Source organism: Protopterus annectens, chromosome 2.part1 (assembly GCF_019279795.1).
Source record: "Protopterus annectens isolate FY-2018-M chromosome 2.part1, PAN1.0, whole genome shotgun sequence".
NCBI lineage: Eukaryota > Metazoa > Chordata > Ceratodontiformes > Protopteridae > Protopterus > Protopterus annectens.
In genome coordinates, this window is record NC_056729.1 from 1,793,429,230 (window position 1) to 1,793,442,017 (window position 12,788).

Genomic DNA, 12,788 nt, shown 5'->3' on the forward strand with positions numbered 1-12,788 from the left:
ACATGAACTTGTTTAATAAAGATGTTTCTTATTTAAAAAAGGTCAGGAATTTAATAATTTATATAATGTTGCTTAGATTATATGATATGTAGCAATATATGTGAAGTGTAATGTTTGTAAACATGAACTTGTTAATACAGTTTGATTACTTTTATATAAATGTACATTTCAGCAAGAGAAACACGGTAGAGGCTAAATGTAAAAAAAAAAAAAACTTTTAACAATAGAAACAAAAGGATAAGCACTTTCTCACCATAAGGTGCTTCTTCAGACAATACTAAAACAAAACAAATTGCAAAAAGCATATAAAGGGATTCAAAACTAAAACAACCAATGATGAATTACTTCTGATTAAAAATATCACATCAAAATAACTAAACGATCAAATCCAACTGCATCATCTAAAAAGATCCGTTAACTTAAAGGCTTATAGTGCCTGCATATTTGTACTGCTTCTTACTAAACTGGTACACCTTGTTTGCTGTATCATAGACTAGATCCAGGCCTGCTGAATCTAGTTTTGTTTATATAACTTGAGCACTAATCCAGGCATTCTTTAAAGTATTCAATTGTATTTATTACTGCTTGGTAGTAACTTGATTAAAGTGTAGCTATCATTCAAAGTCTTTTGGATTAAGCACTTGGGCTCAGACCAGTTGTTTTACATTAGGAAGGTTTGTGGCCTGCACTGTGGTGGCAGGACAGGTAGCTTACATCCTTCTAAGCTGGGAACTGCTGATTGAGGGCTCAGTGTCTGTTATTCTAAAAGTGTATTAGTTCTGGTTTAAGCACTTGGGCTTCAGGCCAGTTATTTTACATTAAGAAGGTTCGTGGTCTGCACTCTTGTGGGAGGACAGGCTGGACTCTGCCCTTCTGAGCTGGGAATTTCTGGTTAGAGGCTTATAGTGCCTGCATATTTGAACTGTTTCTTACTAAATTGGTACACCTTGTTTGCTGTAGCATAGACTAGATCCAGGCCTGCTGAATCTAGTTTTGTTTATATAACTTGAGCACTAATCCAGGCATTCTTTAAAGTATTCAATTGTATTTATTACTGCTTGGTAGTAACTTGATTAAAGTGTAGCTATCATTCAAAGTCTTTTGGATTAAGCACTTGGGCTCAGACCAGTTGTTTTACATTAGGAAGGTTTGTGGCCTGCACTGTGGTGGCAGGACAGGTAGCTTACATCCTTCTAAGTTGGGAACTGCTGATTGAGGGCTCAGTGTCTGTTATTCTAAAAGTGTATTAGTTCTGGATTAAGCACTTGGGCTTCAGGCCAGTTATTTTACATTAAGAAGGTTCGTGGTCTGCACTCTTGTGGGAGGAGAGGCTGGACTCCGCCCTTCTGAGCTGGGAATTTCTGGTTAAAGGCTTCTAGTGCCTGCATATTTGAACTGTTTCTTACTGGAATTGGTACACCTTGTTTGCTGTAGCATAGACTAGATCCAGGCCTGCTGAATCTAGCTTTGTTTGTGTGCTTGTTTGCTTGTTATTTCCCTGAAAAGCTAATTCCACCTAAAATGCGGCTTTTCAGCACTTCTGTGGATCCCTAGTGACATCTGCATTACTTACTGTACTTATTTCCTTGTTCCACTTGAAAGAAAGTTACTGTTTGTCATTTTTGCATTTAAGTTACCTGTAACACATTGCATTTAAGTTACCTGGCACTTGCTCACTAAAGCAATTATATAAGTCAGCACTAAAAAATTAAAAGCACTACACCCTAACAAACTCCCCTTGAGTACCTTGTTCCCCATTGGCCCTTTTTTTCAATTATAAAGGAATTCCCAATACTATTCTAGCATGTCCAAAGGTCAGTTGTCAATCTCCTCTCCGGTCCAGCTGGTGAATCTGGGAATCTTGAGGCAATGTTACAACTGCCTCATGTACACAGACAACCCTCTCCTCCTCCCAACAAATTCCAACACATGTGAGAGATGCAACCATATAGCCAAACTGGAGGCTAAGCTCTCTCAACTCAGTACTGACAAAACCTGTCAGGAGGAGAAGGAAACCACACTCACTACAATTCCAGTCTCACATAGACCTACCACGACAGCAAACCAAGCACATAAACACACAAAAACATACTCAGAGGCTCTAAATAAAAATCTGCCTAAGCAGCAGAGACCTCCAAAGCAGACACCCAAGCAACCGCTACCCCAAAACAAAACACGTGCAACACATAGCTCACAAAGCCAGTGTGCCGAGCAGTCACAGCCCTTAAGGCTAAACAACACACCTGATACACTTGTAATAGGTGACTCTATCGTCGGGCACACTGACGTCCCGCTCACCAGGCTGAAAAAGGAGAAGGTCACGGTGAGCTGCCTGTCAGGTGCTAGGATCCGCCACATAACACAAGCACTCAGGTCACTCCAAGGCAAGTACAAATATGACTCGGTCATTGTCCATGCTGGTGTGAATGAACTGAGACGTACCTCCCTGGACTACATGAAAAGAGACATAGAGGAGCTCTCTGAGCATGTAGCCCAGGCTGGTATGACCCTGACCTTGAGTAGCATCTTACCCTCACCAAGAATGATGCCACAATATGAAGACAAGATGATCAATTTCAACAATTGGCTTAAGTATTATGAAGGTCTCTCCAAACACCATTATATTGGGTGACTTCAACTACCCAAATATAGACTGGGAGCATTACTCTAGCTCCAACACCCTAGCTCAAAGGTTCCTAGAATTTATAAACTCAAATGCTATGGAACAACTTGTTACCACTCCCACAAGAGGGGAAAACATACTGGACCTGATCATCACCAACATGGAGACTCTATGCTCCAGACCAGAAGTGTATCCCTCACTGGTAAGATCAGACCATAAACTAATCTCACTGGATATTCACATCCCGACCCCACCCCCTGCCCAGAAAACCACAGTGAAAAACTTCTCTAAAGCAAATTTCACACTCCTCAAAACCGAGGTGGAATCCTTCAAAGCCCCGGGCCTGTGGAAAATACGGCCCAGACCGCAGAATCCTTTATAAACGCATTCTATGAACACCTTCAGGAATGCATGGATCATGCAATCCCAAATAAAACCAAGACCCAATCCTCCAAAGGCAGATGTCCTGTCTGGTGGACCCCAGCCATAAACAAACTATACAATAGAAGGAGGTAGCTACTACATGATAGAGCAAAATCCCAAAAAGGGAAGGCATCTCTGATCAGTGTTAGCAAAAAATAACGGGCACTCATAAAATCGTCTAAGGCCAGCTTCGAGAGAAAAATTGCACAGGACACTAAGGATAATCACAAGGCTTTCTTTAGTTATGTTAGGAACCTGGGTGGGAATTCCCAGATATGCTCAGAATTAGTCCAAAATGACAAAAAATACACCGAACCCACAGACATTGCCAACATCCTAGCTGACAGGTTCAGCACAAACTTCTCCCCCCCTCCCCACCAAAAGGGCAAATATCTATCCCAGCAGAGTGCTGCCCCCCTGACATCTCAGATGCTCAGATAAGAGCTGCCCTCTCCAAAGCAAAAAACACAGCATCGATGGGACCAGACGGTGTCCCGGGCTGCGTCCTACATGAACTCCAAGAAGAGTTAAACCCAAACATAAAACTACTGTTCAGTCTCAGCCTTACCACAGGATATGTACCCAAAGAGTGGCGTACAGCAACAGTGGTCCCTCTCCACAAAAGTGGTGCCTCAACGGATCCTGGAAACTATCGCCCCATAAGCCTGACTAGCTTGGACTGCAAAGCTATGGAAAGGATCATCATGGACCTCATAAAAAAAGATATTGGGGACTAACAGACACTGGAACCTACCCAATTCGGCTTTGTTAAGGGCAGATCCTGCCTCTTAAACGTGGTTGATTTCTTTGAAACAGTCACCAAGGCCATTGACGAGGGGAAGGTGGTCCACACAGCCTACCTAGACCTCGCAAAAGCCTTCGATACAATACCCCACTCGGGCATTATAGATAAGCTCACCAGCTTAAATATAAACCCCTATGTCACTAGATGGGTTGCAAACTGGCTCAAGGACAGAACCCACATGGTTAGAATTGCTGGAGCCATGTCAGACTCCAAACCAGTTACAAGTGGCGTCCCACAAGGCTCAGTCCTGGGACCTCTCCTGTTCAGTATATATTTCTCGGAGGTACAGGCCAACACGGAAGGACTGTGGCTGACCAAGTTCGCAGATGATTGCAAACTGGATGCTATAATCGACTCTCCAGCCGACACAAGCATCCTCCAAAAGGGCCTCATAGAAACAGACAACTGGTGCCAGAGCCATGGCCTCAAGCTAAATGCCAAAAAGTGTATAGTCATCCCCTTTGGCAAAAACAAAGTGCCCACAAATTACCACATAGGTGGTAATCCATTAAGTACGGAAGAAGTAATTAGGGACCTGGGGACCAAGTTGATAGCAATCTCTCATTTGACAACCATGTTGCCAAAGTGGTTAGAAAAACATTTTATATAGCCCACCTAATCATGAAGGGATTCACATCTAAATCAGGGGAGGTCATCGTGCCTCTTTACTCATCCCTCATCAGGCCCATAATTGAGAACAATGTCCCTTTTGGGATGTACCTTACCAGACACCTGCAGCAACTGGAAAGACCCCAAAAGTACCTCACCAAGAGGATCAAAGGGCTCAAACAGATGCCATATGCTGCCCGGTTAAAGAAACTCCAGCTCTACTCAGTGGCATACCGCCTGCTCAGAGGCGATCTGTGCCTGACGTATAAAGCCATGACCAACCCGGAATTAATGGACATGCTGCACCTCAGAAAATCCAAATCCCATCGAGCTACGCGCTCGAGAGACTTGGACCTCAGCACTGAAATAAATAGGACATGCTGGAGGGACAGATTCATAACCCAGAGGCTCCCTTCACTTTGGAATAAAATCCCAGTCCAGGTTAGGCAGAGTCCCTCATTGACTCTCTTCAAGAGGAATCTTGATGAGTGGATGGGGGATCGTAGGTTTACCCCGGATATCACTTCTGTGTCACTGTTAGACAGAGGCAGAGTATACTAACCTCTAAAAAGGGCATAGCAAAATTAATTTAAAATGGGTGGCGAAAGCCAAACACACTCTGGCTAGGCTTATAAATGCCCTAGGGCAGATAGCCTAGTATGAACCTATGAACCTATGAACATAACTTCAAAATCAGCCTTAAAGACACCCTATCATTCAATCCAGGTGACTTATCTGCCTGGAGCTTAAAATGCATCATCATTCCCTTTGGGGAGAGAGATGTCCCCACAAATTATCACATTAATAAAAACGCCCTAAGCATGCAGTCAGTCATGAGGGATTTGGGCACCCAGATTGATAGCAGCCTGACTTTTGACCACCATGTTGCTTCCATTGTATGGAAAGCTTTCTACATGGCCCACCTCATAAATAAGGGTATCTCATCCAGGAACAAGGAGGTCATAACATCCCTGTATTCTTCCCTTATAAGGCCCATTATTGAGTACAATGCCCAATTCGACATGTACCTTGCAAAGCACATGCAGCAGCTGGAGAGACCACGGAGGTTCCTCACCAAGGGAATCCAGGGCCTCAAAAATCTACCATACACAGATAGGCTAAAGGTCCTATCCCTCTACTCAGTTTCATACAGACGCCTCAGAGCTGACTTCTGTCTGACATACAAGGCGATCTCAGACCTCACCTTGATGGGACTGCTGCATATGCTCAAGTCAAGCTCTACTTGAGTAACCTGCACATGCAGCCTCAACCTGGTCTGTGACATCAACAGGATTTGCTGGTGGGACAGATTTGTGAACCAGAGACTCCCCCATCTATGGAATGGACTCTCTCTCCACATCAATCAGAGTACTTCTTTACCCCTTTTTAAGCGCAACCTGGATAACTGGATGGGAAATAGAAAACACATCCCTGGGATTCCACCCATCTCCGTGCTGGACAGGTGCATCGGGTGCTGATTTGTCTCTGCATGGACTAAACTCTTGGCTAGGATTATAAGGGCCTCAGGGCCAATAGCTTAGTATCTTCCTATTATCCTATGATCCAGTGTAGTTCTCTAGTCTCTGTAAACATTTCCCAAATCTCGCATGCTTACATGATTTTCAATAGTTTCAATGGCCATAAAATTAAAGGCTTGTGTACAGTCACAATCCACTAGGTGTTTTGCTAAGGCATTCCTGATATCACCAACATGCATAATTACAGAGATGCTCCCTTATTGTTTCAAAAAATGGGTGATTAGTCTTGCCCACATAAAAACTGACACATGACTTACAAACAGCAAGATAAACCACACTGAGAGTCCAACAATCAGGTATAATATTAAATGTAAATAACACCTGTAGTCGGATGGACAAATCTATTGGACATGTCTATATAGATGCAAAAAGCTGCATCTATTACAACAACGTGTTCCAAAAGCCACATTACAATGCCTAATGGGTACATGATTAACCTTATAGCATAGCTAATGTTTAAGGGACTTTTTTATACCTAAACAGTGGTTTCTCTCCCACAACACCTTTAATATGGTCATCAGCTAATAAAATTTACCAATTAGATTCAAAGATGTTCTGTACAGCCCCTATATCAGTAGCATAAAAGAGCATAATGGGGACCAAACTACTACCCTCTGCTCCCACTATTGGCAGCTGTACCTATAAAATGAATATTTTGATCGGCTTCAGAAAAGTAATGTCTTGCTCAACTGGATCTAAGATCTAATACCTCACTGCACAAATTGTCCACTTCCCTACGTCTATATCCCCTATCTAAAAGATCAACACTCAACAATGTCAACTCTCCATTAAATCCTTATTGAGACATGCATCCCCTAACTGTTAAGAATATTCCGTGTCTATATTACCTGATAGAAAAACCTACACATCGAATGCCTTTTTGCCGACCACTAAACATCAAACTTCCATTTCTGCGAACGGCCACTTCAGCATTTTTTTCCTAGGGGAAAAAAGTTACTTGGCCATCATCGTGAATTTGCCCTTTTCCCCACCGTAGTGTGATCTTGGAGCTGGTATATTTAGTTAGGGGGGTGGGGAACACAGCTACACCCATTGGGGGGTGTGGGGAGTAAAGCCCCCCACTTTGAAAAGTTTGAAATTGTGTGTCATTTCTGGTTGGCCAAGCAATTTTTTTCCCTTAGGAAAAAAATTGCTGAAGTGGTTGTTTCCAGGAATGGAAGTTCGATGTTTAGTGGTCGGTGAAAAGGCATTCAATGTGTAGGTTTTTCAATCAGGTAATATAGACCCAAATATTTATATTTACATATATATATATATATATATATATATATATATATATATATATATATATATATATAAAGAGTAAATGTTCCATTTCTATCTTGGGAAACACAAACATGAAGAAACACTATGCTTTCTCTTGAATAATGTCTGGTAAACTTCAGAAAGGAGGTTGTAGTATGTAGATATGCTATGAACTGATGTAACTGCTCCTCACTGCCCATCCACAATAAATACATTTCGTCTACAAATCTCCTATAAAATACCACATAAGCCTAATAACCATTGCCATTCAGCAAACATTCTTGTTTTGGGACTTCATATTTGTTTTTGTATTCAGCACAGTTAATTCCTTGTGTGAATTCTTTTTGTTGCGTAAATGTAAATTTGCCTATGTCACAAGTGTTAATTCAATAAAGGTGCTTAAAAAAAGAAGAAGACGCCAATACCTGCAGGAGTTTCTTAGTAAATAAATGGTTGCAAGAGCTAACTCATGACTGTCAATAAATCATATTTGGATAAGAGGGTTGAGCATTTCTATAAATTTAAAAGAACATCTCTACCTCCACTGCATTATGACAAATGGCTAGATAACTGCACGGACTGAGCTTGTCATTCAAGTAAGTTTATATTTATGCAACTATTCTAAGCAGAATGTGCATAATTATTTTCAATTTATTTCAGATTCCACAGATTTATTCCTTAATTTGCTGTTTTACCAAGAAGTCTACTGTCGCTTGAGTTAATGAATCCAAAGTAAATGAAAAAAAAAAAAAAACACTGATTACATTTAGAAAAGATAAAAAATATATTTTGTAAGATTTTTAGTAGTTACGTCAGTAACTCTACAACTGTATAAAATGAATTTATTTTTAGTGCAACTCCAGCAGTAGTTCTTAGGATCTGGATAAGTTTTTGGCATCATTTTTAATTTCAGATTAATTCTTTTGTAAACTGAACTGCAAAGTTTGAGGAAATTTTCTTTACCTATGAGGCTCCATACTTAATTACAATATTTTCTTCAGCTAAACATGGAAACAATATTACATGCGCAGAACCTATAAGTAGGTTTGTCTTGTAAACATTTTGGGCAAAACTTCAGAATAATTATGTAAGGTCACCCAGATTTGATTCTATAAACCTGGACTGATAAGTCAGTAAGCAATTCCTGTATTTTTATTTCCAAACTTCATACCCATTGTTTGTGGAAAAATGAAAAATTGGCAGGAACTTAATTCTTATATGTTAACAGCATGGAAATAAGCTTCTAGACTGTTCAGACATTGATAGGGTAGAGAACAGTAGATTGTATAAAGTACCTTTCAAATAGCTAGAGTCATAATGGCACAATCCATCCATCCATCCTTCCATCCATCCATCCATCCATCCATCCATCCATCCATCTATCCATCCATCCATCACCCACATTGCTTTGTAATTAGTTTTTCCACAGAACTTGTTCCAGAATGGTGCGCTTCTTCATTGTCACATATATTAAATCCTCCTGGGATATCACCTATGTTTAACAGCCATTCATTTTCTGGCATGGGGCCAAAAATCTGGAATTTAGTTCCTGGTGCCGTAGATGAAGAATATTAAAACTAAGGTGTGATTGTTTTCCTGAATCCATATGTCATTGTTACTCTGCTGTTAATGTATCCAGTTTACAAAATACAAGGTGATCTCCCATGTGGCAATACACGTTTTTTCTTAAAACTGCATATAGAAATACACAGAATACATGTTAAATTTTGTGCTGTTCACTGTACCGAGTCATAACTGATAATGAGCCTTTTGGTCCAATTCGTCTTCCTGTAAAATAAAATATTTGTAAGAAAAAGTGATGTTTAAGTTTGGATTTATAATTGTATAAATAATCAGATAAAAAATCAAAAATGTATAAACATTACTGGACTAACTACTAAGAACAATTATTTTCTTAATCTGTGTTCTGTAAGAACAGGCTTAATCGAAATATGGTCATTGAGACCTGAGCCAGAGTATGCTCTCAGTGTCAGAATCCATCTCAATTCTACCTCCTCAGTTCTGTTTACTAGGTCACCCTTTCTGCTGAAAGCTTGTGATAGTTACCTGCTATAGCTAAGCACATGAATACCACAGGTAGTGATCATGTTTTCAAGTTTTTAGTTTTGGAGGTGATACATCAGGGTGATAGGAAGGGTGACCTAGTAAACTCTGGTTCAGGTCTTAATGACCATATTTCCATTAAGCCTGTTCTTACAGAACATAGATTAAGAAAATAATTGTTCTTAGTAGTTAGTCCAGTAATGTTTATACAGTTTTGATATTTTATGTGATTATTTTTGCAATTATATATTTTTTAGCATCAGAGATGTTCCTGAAGAATAAGAGCTTGTAGTATTCAGTTAATGATGAATTGCAATTCAACAATTGTTATTCAATAAGTTGCCTAGAGACAGAAAATGCCCTTAGGGATTATTGATGACTTGTTAGTGTGTTTGCTATATAGTAGTTATGTTTTAGTTTGCTAAATGTGATCTCAAGAAGCAATTTCATTGTGAAAGTGCTTATCTTTTTATTAACATTTTTTATGTTTTATACATTGGATTTGGTGTATGTTTTCCCCAGCTGTGTATTTGCTCTTGTATAACTTACATATTTGCCTTTTTTTGACTGAATACAGAGCAGTTAATTGCCATGGCTATTTTTTTATTTTTGAAGTTGGTACACTTATTAATATACCCCAAATCAATATCTTAAGTGTGAGCTGAAACGCTTTTCTCAGTAGTTGCACGGAGAAGATCTGTTTTTTGCTAAGACATCTGTTACGCTTTGTGTGTAGACTTAAATAATTTTTTTTGGCAGATAGCACTCCAGTAAATCAATTCCAAACATCATAGGTACAATTCCCCATTTAGCCCATGTTAGTAAGCATCTGAAAGAATGGACTGGAATTTTCTAATCATCGCTGCAGCTAGCTTGGTTGAAATGGGCATCTTGAGACAATGTAACAATTGCTTCATGTTTACTGATAACCACCTACCACTTATTCTAAGAGTAAACATTTTCCTGTCGAACACAGAGAAAAAGATTTGAATGGCCCCTCAAACCAGCATTCTTACAATAACAAATTGTTAGTCCAGCAGCTTGAACCTTTAGAGACCTTGTTTTTTAAGAAAACTCAGTGTTAATGTGATATTTAAGAACATCTCATTTTTATAATCCTCTGGGTCAATGTAGTCTTTTTAATTTTCCTATTCAAGCTCTACTTCAATTGTTTGAAAAATTGTTGGAGCAGGATATTTTTTTCTTTTTTGAAATGTAAAACTTTCAAAATATTTTTACAGTCTTGGTAAAGAAAAATTTACAGTGTTAAATCAATTGTCGTGTGAGCCTTCTATCTGTGTTATAAAAGCAGATTAGGGTGGAGGAAAAGTATTGATGAAAACTTCACATATTCTAGTAAAATGTTAGAGATCTTATACAATGATTAATTTTATGAAACTGTTTTGAGTAATAAACAATATCACATGTAAGTCTATTCAAATGTGGCTTACTGATTTAGAGGGTACAATTGATAAGAATTGTTTTGACTTTCTGTGGAATATCCTGTGGTTCCTTATATATGTGTGATATTCCTAAAATTCACAAAGATCATAATTATCCCACTTTGGGCATTTGATCACCACAGAAGGTAGTATTACATAGCCATTTGGTGTCCTTGTGGATTCAAATTTAAAAGCTATACTGAACTATTTTTTCCAAAATATTGAAAGAAACCTTGCATTTTTTAGATATCATGTGTGATCTAGTTCTTCCCAATTAACTTATTTTAGTTACTGCTGATTTTGAGGATTTGTACCCTATGATTCTGTAAAAACTGGGCATGGCCTGGTTTCATGATATTTTGTTGGATACTAGGAAGGTCGATAAACACATTGATTTAATTTGTGAGTTGATGGAATATGTTTTATTGTACTTTTTTATATATTGTTTAAATAGAGGTCTGGAGTAGCAATAGTGTAGATGCTTCCCTTGTTTTTGCTAATTTAGTTATTGGTAGATTGGAGAAGGAATTAATTTTCAAAAGTGATTTTTTTTAGGGTATAAAAGTGTGTTTGCATTTTTGGATGACATTTTTTTGTTTGGGGAATGGCTATGATAGATTGGCTCAATTTGTTACATATTTAAAATCAACCACAACATTTTTACATTTTTCAGATCAATTTTTGAATTCTAAAATTAATTTTTTTTGAATGCTTATAGGATTGTAGGAGGTTGCTAGGTTAATGGCCCCAGGGCCCTTACAAGCGTAGCCACGTTTGACCCATGTTTCCAAAGATGTCTGGTTCAAGCAGACACTAAAATCAGCACCTGTTGCCCCTGTCCAAGAGGGACAAAGGTGGAAACCCTGGGGTGAATTTTTGGTTACCCATCCAGTCTTCCAAATTACAGTTAAATAAGGCCAACAAGGGGCTTTGTTTAATATAACTAGGAAGCTTGTTCCAAAGGTGGGGCAACTTTTGTGAAACATATCTGTCTTTTCAGCAAATCTGTTGATATTACATAGCAGGTTAAGGTCCTTTGAGAGAGTGACCCAGGTGCCATTTTACTTGTGAATGTGCAGCATTTCCATTACAGCTGGATCAGAGATTGGTCTATATGCAAGACACAGGTTACCTCTGAGCAGTCTGTATGTCACAGAGTAAAGTGACAATGATTTCAGTCTGTCTGCATAACACAGATCTTACAGACCCTGAATTTTCTTTGTAAGGAACTTTTGTGGTCTCTCCAATTGCTGCAGGTGTTTGGAAAGGCACATACCAAAGGGAGCATTGTACTCTATTATTGGCCTGATGCGGGAAGAGTACAGGGGGATTATAACCTCTTTTTTTTGGAGGCAATGCCCTTACTTATGCAGAAAATATTATTCTATAAATATCTAAGGGCATACTTCTCAACTTGTTAGAGCAAGAAATCTGGATAAAGACATAAATAAAAGTGGGACAGAGGCCCAAAAATAGGGACAATTTTTAAACATTGCTCTTTCAACCTTAGAAAGTTGATAGAATAACAGGTTTTGCATTGACATGAATTTTCTGAAGGGTATGAAGTCTGAAGCTCAAACATCTGTCATTATTTTCTAACTTTAATCTTTAATGATTTGCCACTAGTTTGCCTGAAAACTACAGTTTTTTGAAAAATGGACGAAATATGTAAGGCAAAAATCTGAACATTCTGCAAAAATCTGTACAGTTGAGAATCTGGTGCTAAACCTGCCTGCAAGACTGTTACTTGATCTGGGCCTAACACACTCAAAATAATGTCTCAAAGAACATCAAGGAACTCCACAAATGTAATAAAATACAAAAACTTAAAAAAAATAGCTCAAAAGCTTTCACACTTTGTACTTCATCAGGTTTAAGAATGATAACAGAAGTGCAATCATTTAAAGAAATTAATGCAATGACATCATCCAACTAGTTTACATAATGAATAATATCTTAAAGATAAACACTAAATCAGTATCTATAAAACCTAATAATAATCACTTCAACAAATGCAC